Below are 15,650 nucleotides of genomic sequence, written 5' to 3' on the forward strand. Positions count from 1 at the left end.
CCTAGCCTATTACTTAGTAGTCTTGCACCTGTTTGGTCCTGATGCCTCTCTTATTTCCCCCTCTAACTGGGAGGCAGGACTAGGTAGTTCAAGTTATCTGGTTTTGTTTGAAGAAGAGAAAAGTAATAAACTGGGGGTAAAAGTCTAATATGCCGGAAATAAGCGGAATTCTTCTAGAGGCTCTCGTCATCGGTTTGAGAGATGAAGGAGGAAAAGAAGGTGAAATACTCCACCACTACAAAAAGAAGTGTCAAATATCCATTGAGGACTCCAACAATAACGCTAAGCACCACAAAAGCAAAACGAAACAAAAAAATATGGAATGCTTCACGAATTTGCGTGTCATCCTTGTGCAGGGGCCATGCTAATCTTCTCTGTATCCTTCCAATTTTAGTATATGAGCTGCCGAAGCGAGCACTCCTTTGTTTTTTTATCTGCATTACACATGTATCTAGAGAGTATGAGAATTAAAAGTCAGGAAATGCTGCTACATTGTATTATTATGTACATATAATAATTTCTTGCTAGTAACTTTGCATTTTTATTCTTTGTAGAGTTTTAAACTGCCTGAAATTAAATATGCTCTTTGAATAATAGTAATTTCCACTAATAAACCAATTCTGTTTCTCTTTTAAAGCCATGGGGTGGTTTGAGTTTGAATTTTGTTGAAAAATAAGCCCATACTCCAATAGATGGCACTGTGATATAAATTAGAAAAGTTACAAAATTGAAATTAAAAAAAATAAAAAGAAAACATGTTCTTTTCTCCCTCAAGCAGGCGTTATGAAGCATTAATCACTTCAGAGAAGCTAATAAAATGCCTGGAAAATAAAGCCCAATGTTATTTAAATTATGGCTGTTTATCAGTAAACAGAAGATATTTATGGGCTTGCTCCAGAGTCTACCAACTAAAGGGCAGATTGACCAAAATAGATTTGACCCCTAAGAAAATTGACTATATCCGATGTGACAGATAGAGTTTAAATTTGAAATTGTTTGCAGTGTGAATCCCCTGATCATTTTTTTAATGAATTAAGTTTAACAATATTCACATTGAAATCAAAGTCTACAAAGCAAAATATTTTTTTTGTAAATTAAAAAAAAATTCTGCCATTTTTTTATTTGAGATGCTGCCTCTTTCGTATGTCAGAAAAAAATGTTTGTCTACCACTGTGAACTAACATTTATTTATGTTCTAATTTAGAAAAAACAACAGGACTAAATCAGTTTGACATGACATTTAGCTGAACACCACAAGGGATGTTTCCACTGGTGATAATAAAGAAATAGAAGGGAAGCACACCTATTTTTAGATAAGTTCAACATGGAAAGGTGTGCACAACAGAAAAGAGCCGTGAAAGGTGAGGCTGGCTGAGGGCCTAAAAGTATTTTCTTATCCCTATACTTCTTAGAAAATAATAGTTTGTGACATGTAGAAAATATTTTGCATTTTATGAAGCATTCAATCAGTATTTTGTTTGGTTCTCTGCAAAATTTCCACCAAGACTTTACAAAGCCCTGGAAGAGACCCAGTGCTTAAAAGCAGGCAAAGCTATAAGCATAATGCCCTCACAGGAGTGTAAAACATTGTATTAAAATAAAAGGAAACCAAGGGGAATAAAAGGAAATAGCGTCTGCCATAGAGGCTGACTGGTGTTGGAAGGAGACTGGGGTACTGACGGAGGGAAGTGACATTTGGATTGAAGAAACTGGTGTTGGAATATTGTATGTAGTGATCACAATTATGAATATCCCAGTAACTTTTTAATTGGAAGGAAGGAAGGAAGGAAAGAAGGAAGGAAGGAAGGAAGGAAGGAAGGAAGGAAGGAAGGAAGGAAGGAAGGAAGGAAGGAAGGAAGGAGGGAAGGAAGCAGAAAAGGAAGAAAGGTTTACAAAACAAAGGAAGGTCCAGTATTGTAGTAGTAGGACATGATTAATGTAGATATTGGCCTTGTCAGGTTTTTTTTTTTTTTAATTATATATTTATTTAAGCACCATGATTGCAAGCATGCTTGTAGTTGGGTTCCAGTCAGGGGTTTAAAGCCTGATTTTGAAGGAGGAATTGGCACTAGAACCAATGCTATTTGTGCATTTCTCAAACTGTTGTAGTTAGTAAGAAAGAGAAAATCTTCATTTTAGGATGTTTGCTTCTATTGATGTTCAATTGTTATTCTTTTTTGCTTTGTGTGATAACCAAATTGTTTGAAGTTGTCTCCTTGTAAATGAAGACTCCCCAAATCATCACACACATACAATGCAATGTGAAGCCCAAAACTCTGGCCACAGGCAAAACCCTCAGAGCTGGCCATTGCTCTATGGACCAGTAATTTTTCATTTATACAACAGTGCAAAAGATTATTTCTAAGTTTCTTTTACCTTAGTTTATTATTCCTCCTTCTAAGGTTGAACATAATAAATGATGTAAAATTGAATGACCTCATTACTACAAGTGGTAAATAATACTCTAGAATAAAAGGTTGAATTGCTCATTAGGAAGCCAATGAATATAGTGGTGCCTTTCTAGATTTTCCTAACTGAATATGTCAGAAATTTATAGGAAGATTAGCTTAACTTCCTCTTTATTGTCCTCTCCCCCTCCACACCCTTGCTGTGAACTTCACACAGATATTTATTGAGCAATTATTCTCTATAAGAGTATTGCCAAGGTCCTGAAGATTAAACAGCAATTAGACTTTGATACTGACTTTAAGAGTTTAGAGCCTAAGAATTAAAACATAAAATATAATTTCTAGGTAAGTTGAGAAAAAAGCTGACTCCACATCAAAAATGGAGCCTTCCTCTCGGTGCTAGTAATATATTTATTTGCATCTTTCCTTTGAATGGTTTCAAGACATCTTCATGTTCTTAGAAATGTTGATGCTAAAGGGGGAATTATTTCAATAATATGTGTGCTCATTTCTTAGGCATCTAAAATGAGACATTATAAATTTTGTTGTTAAAAAACATTAAAAGGGGGTATTGAAAGAATAAAACAGTTAAGACACTTATCTTCTGAAGCTTATCTAAATTCAATCCCCAACACAACATATGATGCCCTGAGTACTGCCAAAAATGATCACTAAAGCAGAGCCAGGAATAAATCCTGAGTTGTATAGAGTGGCCCAACACCAAGACAACAAAAAAGCAACAATAAATGAACATAAAATGTTCTCTCACCATCATGGAGGCTAGAAGTGAAAAACTAAGCTGTTAATGTAAACATGTCACCCACACATGTCCAATAAAGAGTTTTTTTTTCTCCTCATGTTTGTGATAGTTAGCAAATTTGGATATTCCTTAACATGTGACTGCACAAAGTTTACATCTCAGCCATTGTGTTCCTATGTCCTTCTCCCATTTCTCCTCCATTTCTTTAAATTATGCTTTACCATTATAAATAACAAGAAAAACAAACAAATGAAAACACCTTGAATTTTATGGACAGGTGCTAATACTTGGTTAGCCACAAGTATAGCATAACCCCAAAGAAATAGAGATGTGCTAAATTGATTACATATATGCCTACCTATGCTTTTATATCTGGCATTACATGTGTTTTAAGGGTTAGTACATAATTTCAAAATCTATGTTAATGGATTTATAAATTAATTTTCACTTGAATTATTAGTTGTTGTTAGTTGTAGGATCCACTCCTAGAAGTGCTCATAAATGGCAAGAACATCGAGATGGAGCTTAGACAGAACTTCAGGAGATGTTGAAAATCCATCATGCTATGCCTGCTGATATTCAAAATCCTGGGATGCTGGAGATTGAACTCCAGGTCTTTAACCTCCAAGGCATACTCCATTACTTGGATAACCTTCCCAAACCTCCACTTAAATTTTTGTTGTACAAGGTCAATTCATATAGTTGTACTATCTTGTTGTCCTATCAACTGCTTGGTCACTTATGCCTTAAACTTAAAAAAGCCAGTAAACTCATTCTCTTTGCCCACAGAGAAGGAGCATAATCTTTTTTCTTTCTGAAGAAGTATAATTTTAATTATTCTTCTCATCCTAAAATACGGATAAGATGGTCAAAATAAAAAGGCCACAAAATACAAAACTGGAACAATCACAGAACAGAATAATTACCTTCTGAATTATTGAACATGTGAAGAATTCTTGACAACATAATGATTCTACTAAATTTTCTTCCAATTTTCTTCAATTCAATTTCAAATTTACTTGTCTTACCATTAGAAATGACATATTTAATATGAGGGACTTTAAATAATGACAATATAAAGTTATTTTATGATAGATTTGTTGCTAAGCCTCAAGTCACAAATCAAACTCTTTAAAACACAATTTATTTTCTTCTCAAAATTTTCAGTCCTTGGAGATCTTTCATTGAGGGTTAATTTACTTCTGTAAGATAAAAGAAAAAAAAAACAATCTGCAATTTTAGACTTTTTCTTTCATGTATCAGACCCCAACTGAGTGTAATTTCTCCTGAACTTCAATTTCTATTGTTTCTTTTCCTCCCCACTTCTTCTCCCTCCCATCATCCTCTTCTATATCTTTCTTTGAATTCAGGGCTATAATTGTATTATAATGAGATCTGGAAGTTTGTTTTTATGTGATTTTTCTTGTGAGATAGTTATTTGAAATTAAGATAAAATTCAAGCTTTTCATACATAAAAGGAAATAAATCAGTAACAATATATGATATATATATTAAATAGTTTGTGATGATCACTTCATGTTGTATTTTTTTATTGGGGGGGCACACCTGGTGACTCTCAGGGGTTACACCTGGCTATGCACTCAGAAATTGCTCTGGCTTGGGAGAATATGGGACATTGGGGGACCAAACCATGGTCTGTCCTACATTAGTATGTGCAAGGCAAATGCCCTACTGTTGGCACCATCCCTCCAGCCACTTCATGTTGCATTCTTCATATTACAATATTAATTTATACAATTTAATTATAGATTATTTTATTATCAACTATATCATCCAAAAGCTGATGGGGATAGTAGAGCTATATTCTATAATTTCTAATGCAATTTCTACAATCATGTTAGGTTCCAAAATAGAAGAAAGAAGAAGTCAAGGAGGTGGGGATAAAACAAAAAAAAAAAATAAGGAGATGTCCAAAATCACTTGGAGAGTTTGTAATCTACCTAAAAGCTTAAGAAGGATTTTCTGACAAGACATTAAGTACAGATATTTGAGTAAATTTACTAAACTTGTCCTTTACCAATTCAGAACAGTGCCCGCTGGATATAGAAACACTGAATTCTTAGTTACTTCTCAGTCTTGCCAACAGAGACAACAGAATTGCACTTATCCTTCACCCCCCAACCCCTAAATTAAATATTTTCTACAATTATGTATCACATGCTCACAGAGGAAGCCCTGTTCTTGACACAATTACTGACTTTTATTTTTAATTTTTACCACCTTCTTTTTGCAACAGTTAACTATACTTAGACATTTATCCTTTTACAATTCATTGGGTTTTTAATATGTTCCAAAAATTGTAGAGAGGTGGGAGTGGTGGAGCAAGCCGTAAGGCGTCTACCCTGTGCGTACTAGCCTAGGTCTAGGACAAACCGTGGTTCTATCCCCCAGCATCCAATATGGTTCCCCATGCAAGGAGCGATTTCTAAACGCATAGCCAGGAGTAACCCCTGAGCTGATTCACCGGTGTGGCCCAAAAAACCAAAAACATAAAACAAAAACAAAACAAAACACAAACTTGTAGAGCCACCGCACTCTCGATTTCAGATTGTTTTCGTGTCTCTAAAAACAAACTTCAAAAGTACTGACAGCCCCTCCTCTCCACCCATCTCAGACAACCATTAAGCAACTTTTGATCTATTGCTTTTGCCTGTTCTGGACCTTCTACATAAATGGTTTCACAGATATGGTCTTTATGAAAGCCTCTTTCATTGTCTGCCATGATTTGAAGTTTGGCTAATGCAGGTTGAATATTTTTTTCTTTTACTGAGGAATCTCCCAATTTATTTATTCCAATTAAGTATTGATATAAAATCATCTTAAATTAGTTTGAAAGATAAGTGTCACACAATGGTGATTAGTGTAATGAGTATCATGAATACGAATTTAACATCTATACTCAATAAAAATATTCATTTATATATGTATATTATTATATTATGTAAGAAATATAAAATCATTGATTATTAATAGAAAATTTAGAGTAACAACAAACATCACCTACCGGTTTAGTACCCAATAGAACATTATAGTTTCAAATAATTTTTTATGCATTTTTACACAGTACTTAAAAAAAAAAAAACTTGGGTGGTTAGGGAGACGCCTGATGGTGAACCAGGGCTTATTCTTGGTTTCCTGCTCTGTGGGTCACTTCTGAAGGTGTTCAGAGGACCATGAAGTAGTGGCAGATATGAAAGTGGGGTCAGTCACATTCAAGGCTAGTGTTTTAAGTTGTGTATGATCTTTATAGCCCATATTATTTGTATTAATTATTAAAATATTCATTATAATTAAGGACCCATTGTTTGTAGTAGATTACAATAGATTACAATCACTTCTATTGTGTAATTATATTACCAATTGAATCATGAGTGTATAAAGTGATGATTAAAGTTATATATATTAATAGTTAATAGTGATACATTCACACTTATACTTTATAAATTAATATTAAAATAAATCAAAGAAATATTTTGTTCATTGTGCTAATAGGCATAACAAGTATTTTATAGACTATATATTAAATACATTTTTGTATTAACCACATATCATGTATATAAACAGTTGCATACTTGCTGTTTACTAATTCTTGGCAGGCAATTTATTTAGCAATTACCTTTCTATTTTAAAACATTCCATTTCAGTCATTTACTAACTGCATAATCCTTAGTAAGTTATACAATCATTTGAAATATCAACTTTTCAGTCTTTAAATGGATCTAATTCCTGTTAAAGAGTTAAGAATGCGACATTTGTTACATGTAATAAATAAATGAATAATAAATCAATGGATGCTTATTCGCAGGTAGTCTTCACAACTTTGGATAGATCTATATAGAGGTACAATTTTGAGCTTGTGCTAAGAAAGCAGACATTTGATTCCCAGAGTAGTAATGATTGGCCACTGCAGAGAAATGAGCTATTAGTGGGTTATTCATAAATAAATTTCTGTAAAATTATATTCATAATCCACAGAAACTCTTGTTCCATTTAGTAGCTGATTTAACTATTCTTTCTACCCCCATTGTGAAACCATAATCACACAAAAACAGAAAAGGCTTACTTTATTATTAGGGATGCTAGTGAAACGTGACTTCTCCCATATAAATATTCCAAGTCAACACACTTGATGAATTTTTCTTTAGATTTGTTTGGCATCTGTATTTGTTCAGAGCTTCCATGTTTAACAGAGTATTCCAGCAGTTATTCTTCCATCTCCTACCTCCACATCTCTACCTCTCATAAAAAGGAGTTAGCCTTCTAAATGAGAATTTTCTTATTCTATTATGCAGCTTTTAATATTTGAAACAATTACTCTAGTGAGTACTCAAATGTCTTGTAGAATCGTTATTTTAAAAAAAAAACTTGAAGGAACTAAATAAGGATTAAGATTTCATTTTTTTCTTTTTTCATATTAATATTAAATGTGTTCTCTCCATAACCCTGATAAAAAGTTATATACCCACTTTTAATGGATGAATAAAGAACGTTCCTTTATTCCTCCTGTAAAAGTAAAAAAATTAATTTTGCAAATAATAAGCAAAGCAGTTTAGGACATGAGTTGTGCCACCAATCTGGAACCATATATTTTTAATATTTATTATATGGGGCCCACACCTAAGGTCCTGATGAGTATCTTCCAGTTGGTGATCAGATGCCTCTCAATGGTGCTTAAAAAATTATGTGGTAGCAAAGAATAAACCAAGGGTATATAATATACATATATAATATACACATAAATGTAACATTATATGTATAATCCAATATTATTAATATATTATAATATGATTATAGTATAATTTCACATAATATAGAAGTATATGATGTCCTTTAAAGGCAGTCCATTATGTAATAATTACTAATATGAGTAATAGTAGTGGGGAATATTAGTGTGATTATAACTAATAACATTCTGCATCTCATTATGTACCACAGACCATTGGTTAGAAATAGGAGACATCTCATCCCATTGGTGATGGGAATGTTGCACTGGTAATGGGTGGTGTTCTTTACATGACTGAAACCCAAACACAATCATGTATGTAATCAAGGTGTTTAAATAAAAATAAATAGGGGCCGGGCGGTGGCGCTCGAGGTAAGGTGCCTGCCTTACCTGCGCTAGCCTAGGAGACGGACCGCGGTTCGATCCCCCGGCATCCCATATGGTCCCCCAAGCCAGGAGCGACTTCTGAGCGCATAGCCAGGAGTAACCCCTGAGCGTCACCGGGTGTGGCCCAAAAACCAAAAAAAAAAAAAAAAAAAAAAAAAAATAAAAATAAATAAATAAATAAAATACCAAAAAAAAAAAAGAAATAGGAGACATCTTTTAAAAATAAAATGGAATAGGATAGGAAACATTATTTTGGGGGGGCCACATCCAGTGATGCTCAGTGTTATTCCTGGATATATGCTCAAATATAATCCCTGGCTTGGGGTACCACATGGGACCCCAGAGGATTGAACCACAGTCTGTCCTAGGCTAGCGCGCTAGAGGCAGACACCTTACTCCCTGCGCCACTGCTCCGGCCCAGGATAGAAAACATTTTTAATAATGTTTGCAATTAAATATTAGTGCATAAATAATTGACACAGGTCAATAGTGTCGCATGGAAAAACAGAGTCTAATAGAAGCATAGTCTAGAGTCTAGACCAATATAAATTTTTATCTAGATAAAACTAGGACTAGATATAAGATAAAATTGTTGAACTGCCTTTACGTTTTATTATTAGTTTTAAAAATTTTTAGGTATAAAATTTTCTCTGGGATATCACATTTTTTAGGAAGAAAAGGGGTATATCAACTCCTCTGTACCACTAAGATACCTAACACACAGACATCACCCCTCATGCTACACTTGTTCTTTTATAATCACTTAAAAAATGGTTACTATTTATTAATTTTGCACATCAACTTTTGCTAGGAAAATTTGAATATGATCAAAGTGTGAGAAAACAAAATAAAAAGCTTCTATTTCCTTATTAGTTTTAAGATGATGTCTTCAGTATAAAAAAAGAAACTTCTTGGGGCCAGAGCGGTGGTGCAAGCAGTAGAGCATTTGCCTTGCACTCACTGTCCTAGAACAGACTATGGTTTGTCCCAGATGGTCCCCCAAGCCAGGAGTGATTTCTGAGTGCATAGGAGTAACCCTTGAGCACCACTGATTGTGGCCCAAAAACTAAAGGAAAAAAAAAAGAACTTATTTTTATGAAAAAAATCTTTATAGTAGTTTATGACTATATCACTATTCACTATTATTTCAATAAATTTCTTAAGAAGTTATGTCTAGCATATGATTTTTACTAATATTTTCCTTTATTTTATTGCAGCCTTTTCTTTGAAAGAAAAGAAAAACATTAATGACACAGACATAGAACTTCAGATTATAAATCACTCCACTTGAGAATTAACATGTGTGTAAGATAAGCTTCTCACTAGTGGCCTCATTCTTCTGTCAAATGCCCAAAGATCCAGTCTTCTTTTGTCAATATATTTTATCTCCTCAAATTAAATCCTCCTGTAGTAAGCCTGATAATAATGATTTGAATAATTGGAAAAACATGATTTTATCTTCCTTTCTAAGTCACATTTTATTGAAATGAATGTTCTTCCTCTTTTTATGTTCTTTTTAATTTGAAGGACCAAAGTTTAAAGTTGATTAACTCCCATTATTAAACTAAACTACATGTTAATGAGAATGGATTTTCTTCTTAGAGAAAATGCTTTTAATCTTCAAAGTAAAAAGTACTATCAGCTACTGATATTCATTTGAGAGGCATGAGAGAAATATTTCCTTGTTTGTGGGAAGTCAATAAGAGGCCCAAATTCTTCAAATGTCTTTAGGGAGAAAAAGAAAAAGATTCTGTAAAATCAGCTCCAATGGTATAAGAGAGACTGGGATCTGGGGAAGAAACAAAATTTGAAATTTAGGGAACCTCTGGCCCCAAGAAAGTTCCACACTATTAATAAGATCTTCTAAAACTAATGTAATCTGATTAATTTTTTAAGTAACATTAGGTCATTAATAAAATTAGAAAAAACTACTCTTCCTGAGAGACCCTGTACTTTATGGTCAGGATCTGATTCAGGGAACTGGAAAATAACCCAGAGATTAGAAGTTTGGTTTGTATGCACAAGAATCTTATTTGGGCTCCAGTAATTAATGATTCCTTAAGCACTGGTGGGTGTGGCCTTAGCGATCCTCAGCACCTCTGGCTTCTGGATCTAAACAAAAAAAATATTCAAATTTTATTGATAAAATCCTTTATGAAATCTTGTTTAAAATCCTGGTAGTGGTGATGCAAGGTAGTTGGTTTGATCTCTTGAGAGTAAGGGTGTTGGAGTAGAAGGTTGGGGGAGATTTCCTAAGTGGCCTAGTTGGGTAGGGAGGATAAAACAAGTATGGAATTTCCTCTTCTCTTGGGACCTACCCTGTTAAATTTAGACTGTTGTCCTACATCCTTCCTCTGAATTTAGCCTCAGGTTTATGCTGCAGTTAATGACTTACTTTGGAGGATCTCTCACCTAGATTTCCACTTATGGAGGGAGGGGATCTCAGGCCTCCTAAGACAGTTATCCCTGTGACTAAGAGAATCAAAAGCAGGTTTTAGTAGCCTGAGACTGGAAACTTTGGAGATCTATAGTGCATTTGACTGTCATGGTATGCAGTTATAATAACCAGGACTTTTGTTTCATTCCCTCCCTGTCCTAATCTGACATATGGATATTTCTCTCATTAGCCAAAGGGATTAATTATGTCCTACTGACCTGTATAATGTTACAATCCAGGAACTTTGCCTGCTCGACTCTCAGAAATCCCCCCTTTTCAATCTGAGCTTGTTTTGTAGCCTGGCGCCCTAATGGCTGAGAATGCTGAGCTTTGAAGGTTTCTGGGGTGAAACTTATCCTTGTTGACAGTTGGGATTCTCTTTGTTCTGTTAGATCCTAGAAATTTGATCACCCATTTTCAAATATCAGGTGTTTGCATCGATCAGACAATTCTCTGGTAATTAACTAATGAGAATTATATGAGATAAATTTTCATTGTGGGTATTTTCATAAGCATTTCCTCTGTGATACGGTTTCAACATATTGTGGCTGTGTCATTTATCCTCTTATAGATTCTAAAGGCAATGGGAACTTGTTTATTTTTGAAATTCATCTCTTAGTCATAGTCAAAATAGTTGGTTATTTATTCTCCTTGAAGGGTTTTATTTATTTTTAATTAAATGGCATTTTATAAATGTATTTACAATTTTTGTCCCATCTTCTAAGGAAATGTTTTCTCTCCTTTGTGTGTGTGGTGGCGTGTGTGAAATTTCTTTGGACTAAAATCTAGTCCCACTCCTTTTGAGATAAATATTCCTGTTCCAAATGAATTTCAGAAGTGTTTGATCCACTTCTTTGAAAAATGTCATGGGTATCTTTAGAGGTATCACATTAAATCTGTACAAAGCTTTGGGGAATATTGTCATTTTAATGATATTAATCCTGCCAATCCAAGAGTAGGGTAATGGATTTCCATTTCCTTGTGTCTTCTCTTATTTCTTGTAGCAGGGTTTTATAGTTTTCTTTTTATAATTCCTTCACATCTTTAGTCAAGTAGACTCCAAGGTATTTGAGTTTATGTGAGACTAATGTGAATGGGGTTGTTTTCTTAATATCCATTTCTTCCCTATCATTATTGGTGTATAAAAAGGCCAATTCTTTCTATGTGTTAATTTTATAGCCTGCTACATTGCTATATGGATCTACTGTTTCTAAAAGTTTTTTGATAGAATCTTTAGGGTTTTCTAAGTATATTATCATATCATCTGCAAACAATGAGAGCTTGACTTCTTCCTTTCCTATATGGATTCCCTTGATAAATTTTTCTTGCCTAATCGCTATAGCAAGTACTTCCAGTACTATGACATTTTTCAAATGTCATTTCAATATTTTTCAAATAGTTTTCGAATGACATTTAATGACACTTTTCAAAGAATTGGATCAAACATTCTGAAATTCATTTGGAACAATAAACAACCACGAATAGCTAAAGCAATACTTGGGAAAAGGAATATGGGAGGTATTACTTACCCTAACTTTAAACTGTTTACAAAGCAATATTATTAAAAACAGTATGGTATTGGAATAAAGAAAGATCCTCAGATCAGTAAAACAGGCTTGAGTACTCAGAGAATGTTCCCCAGATATACCGTCACCTAATTTTTGATAAAGGTGCAAGAAATCCTAAATGGAACAGGGAATGCCTCTTCAATAAGTGGTGTTGGCACAACTGGCTAGCCACTTGTAAAAAAGAGAATTTAGACCTCTGGTTAACATCATGTACAAAGGTAAAATTTAATGGATTAAAGACCTAGATATCAGATCTGAAACCATAAAGTATATAGAACAACATGTAGGTCAAACATTCCATGACATTGAGACTAAAGGTATCTTTAAAGAGGAAACCATACTCTCCAAACAAGTGAAAGCAGAAATAAATAAATGGGACTATATTAAGCTGAGAAGCTTCTGTACCTCAAAGGAAATAGTGCCCAGAATACAAGAGCCACTCACTGAGTGGGAAAAACTATTCACCCAATACCCATCAGATAAGGGGTTAATATCCAAAATATTCAAGGCACTGACAGAACTTTACAAGAAAAAAAAAACAAAACATCTAACCCCATCAAAAAATGGGGAGAAGAAATGAATGGACACTTTGAAAAAAAAAAAAAGAAATACAAATGGCTAAAAGGCACATGAAAAAATGCTCCACATCACTAATCTTCAGGGAGATGCAAATCAAAACAACTATGAGATACCATCTCATGCCACAGAGATTGGCACACGTCAGAAAGAATGAGAACAAGCAGTGCTGGTAGGGATGTGGAAAGAAAGGAACTCTTATTCACTGCTGGTGGGAATGACGTCTGGTCCAATCTTTGTGGAAAACGCTATGGAGATTTCTCCAAAAGCTGGTAGTTGAGCTCCCATACTATCCATCTAGGGATATATCCTAGGAACACAAAAATACAATACAAAAATCCCTTTCTCATACCTATATTCATAGCAGTGTTATTTACAATTGCAAGAATCTGGAAACAGCCTAAATGCCCCTCAAAAGATGAATGGTTAATGAAACTCTGGTACATATACACAATGGAATATTATGCAGCCATCAGAAGAGATGAAGGTCATGAAATTTTCAAATACATGGATGTATATGGAATCTATTACTGCTGAGTTAAATAAGTCAGGGGGAGGAGAGATAAACACAGAATGATCATTCCTCATCTATGGGTTTGATAAAAATAAAAAACATTTGTGTAATGATTCTCAGAGACAAAATAGAGAAGGACTGGAGTGTCCAGCTTCTGACATGAAGCTCACCACAGGGATCATTTAGTGCAGTCATAGAAATAATTACACTGAGAAATATCACAACAAAATGTGACTGAATGAGGGAAGTAGAAAGCCTGTCTAGAGTACAGGTCGGTGTGGGGTGAGGAGAAAGGACACTTGGGACATTGGTCATGGGAATGTTGCACTGGTGAAAGATTTTATAAATATATTCAAAAAAAAAAGAAAAGAAAACATAAGGTCTCCCAATTCTTACCACAGGCTGTGTTCTTTACATTGACTGTATAGAAAGAGAAGGTACAGTAAATGCACCTCATGTACACCTCAACACAGGCCCTTTGCCTGGTCTGTATTGTGAATTGGGGAACAAAAAAAGAGAGATACATATTCCTTAATTTATATCATAAACATCTGTACATTCACTGTTGCCAATTATAATACTCTAGAATTGATCAGTTTGGTGAATTAAATTCATGGAATTACTTGCAAAGTGAGCATCTTTTCTTTCATATCTCCCATCTCACAATGAACATGTTTTTTTCTGAAATATGCTCCACATTCAGCTCCTCCAGGTTTTGTAAATATTATGAAGAGCTTGCCTCTTCTTCCAAGAATGTCTCCAGCCATTTGACATTTTCCTTTTTCTTAAGCTTCATTCAAAATAATATTTTCCATTTTCTGGCCATTCTCTCTCAAATGTCTCCAGGATCTAATATTTCTGTTTGTCAACTTATTTGAGCTACATTAAACTTTCACTTTCTTAGTGTAAGAACTTCATTACAACTCTTTATAATTTAGCCCCAACTGAGCTATAACAAAGGTTTTAAAAAGTAAAAACCTATTCAAGTCACTCCCTGTTAAAATACATCCAGTGGGAAATTAAACTGTTGTGGAGATGATGTGCAAAAATCTTCCTCAAGTACCCTCAGGGCTCCATGCTCATATATGTAATGTCCCTTTCTTTTCTTATTCTTTCTTTTTTCTGAATTAAGATTTGGTATGATTTGCCTTCATTTAATTTTCTCATAAGTGGAGGATATTAGTTCCCCTGGGTCTTTATACATGGTGCACATGCTTTGCAATGTGTGTGTGTGTGTGTGTGTGTGTGTGTGTGTGTGTGTATACCTAATTTCTCGGCTGGCAAATTATTTTATGTTGTTCTATTGCCAGCTAAACATACCATCAAAAATATTTCCAGATTCATCATCTTTAACTACTGCTATATCCCACAGTCTATAGTAAGTTATAATACTTAATTAAATACAATCAGAAGCCTTTTTACTTCTCACAATTATTTTTCATTGGATAGATTTGAATTAGTATTGATAATACCTGATTTTCAATAGTAATACTGTGATATCTAAAGAGTGGTCTGTATCAATCATTTAATATTCTGTCCATCAGTTTCTTTTCACTTCACATCAAAATTTCTTCAAGAATAATGTTAAACTGATCAGGCTGTTCTTCTATGTTTCGCAGTTTTGCTTTTGTTTCTTACGTAAATTTTCCTTTCAGTTTTTAATGTAAATTATTTTATTCATATGCGAAGTAATACTTTTCTTCACAAAAATAGTTGACGGATTTCCCATACACTAGAAAATATAGGTTGAATTTTCTTATGTATTAGATATGCTCAAATGCATTTGATATTTCATTCCACTATAGTAATAATAATAGTAAATAAAATAATAATAGTGAATAATAATTTTTTACTATTATTTTTTGTCGTGAATAAGAAAAGGAAGGTGTTACATAAGAAATAGATAATCAGGTAAAAGTTAGTGTTTGATTTTAGTACATGCAATCTGGTTTACTATTTCTTTCATGGACAAATTTGTTAGGGATTAGGGCATAATATGTATGAATAGTATGTTCTACTTCTTTGATCTCAATATTTACTGAAATATTGATGTAATTATAAAAGGAAAAGAGTATGGCATGACTCTAGAGCAATAAGACATTATATATTTTTTGCCTGTTTGCTTTTGTTTTTTTTGGACCACACCTGTTGACGTTCAGGGGTTTACTCCTGGGGCCGTGTGCTCTAGAAATTGCTCCTTGCTTGGGGGGATATATGGGCTGCTGGGTGATTGAACTGAGATCCTTGCTTGGCTAG

The 15,650-nt window shown here is 34.0% G+C and overlaps 2 non-coding genes across 2 annotated transcripts; one reads left to right on the top strand and one right to left on the bottom strand.

Annotated features, from left to right (window-relative positions):
- Positions 1–311: 311 nt before the first annotated feature.
- Positions 312–418, bottom strand: LOC126025044 (U6 spliceosomal RNA). Its single transcript, XR_007501094.1, has one exon. It is a non-coding gene; the product is annotated as a U6 spliceosomal RNA (small nuclear RNA).
- A 13,355-nt stretch (positions 419–13,773) lies between these two features.
- On the top strand, positions 13,774–13,906 carry LOC126024842 (small nucleolar RNA SNORA51). Its single transcript, XR_007500941.1, has one exon. It is a non-coding gene; the product is annotated as a small nucleolar RNA SNORA51 (small nucleolar RNA).
- The last annotated feature ends 1,744 nt before the right edge of the window (positions 13,907–15,650 follow it).

The sequence above is a fragment of the Suncus etruscus genome, chromosome 12 (genome assembly GCF_024139225.1).
Source record: "Suncus etruscus isolate mSunEtr1 chromosome 12, mSunEtr1.pri.cur, whole genome shotgun sequence".
NCBI lineage: Eukaryota > Metazoa > Chordata > Mammalia > Eulipotyphla > Soricidae > Suncus > Suncus etruscus.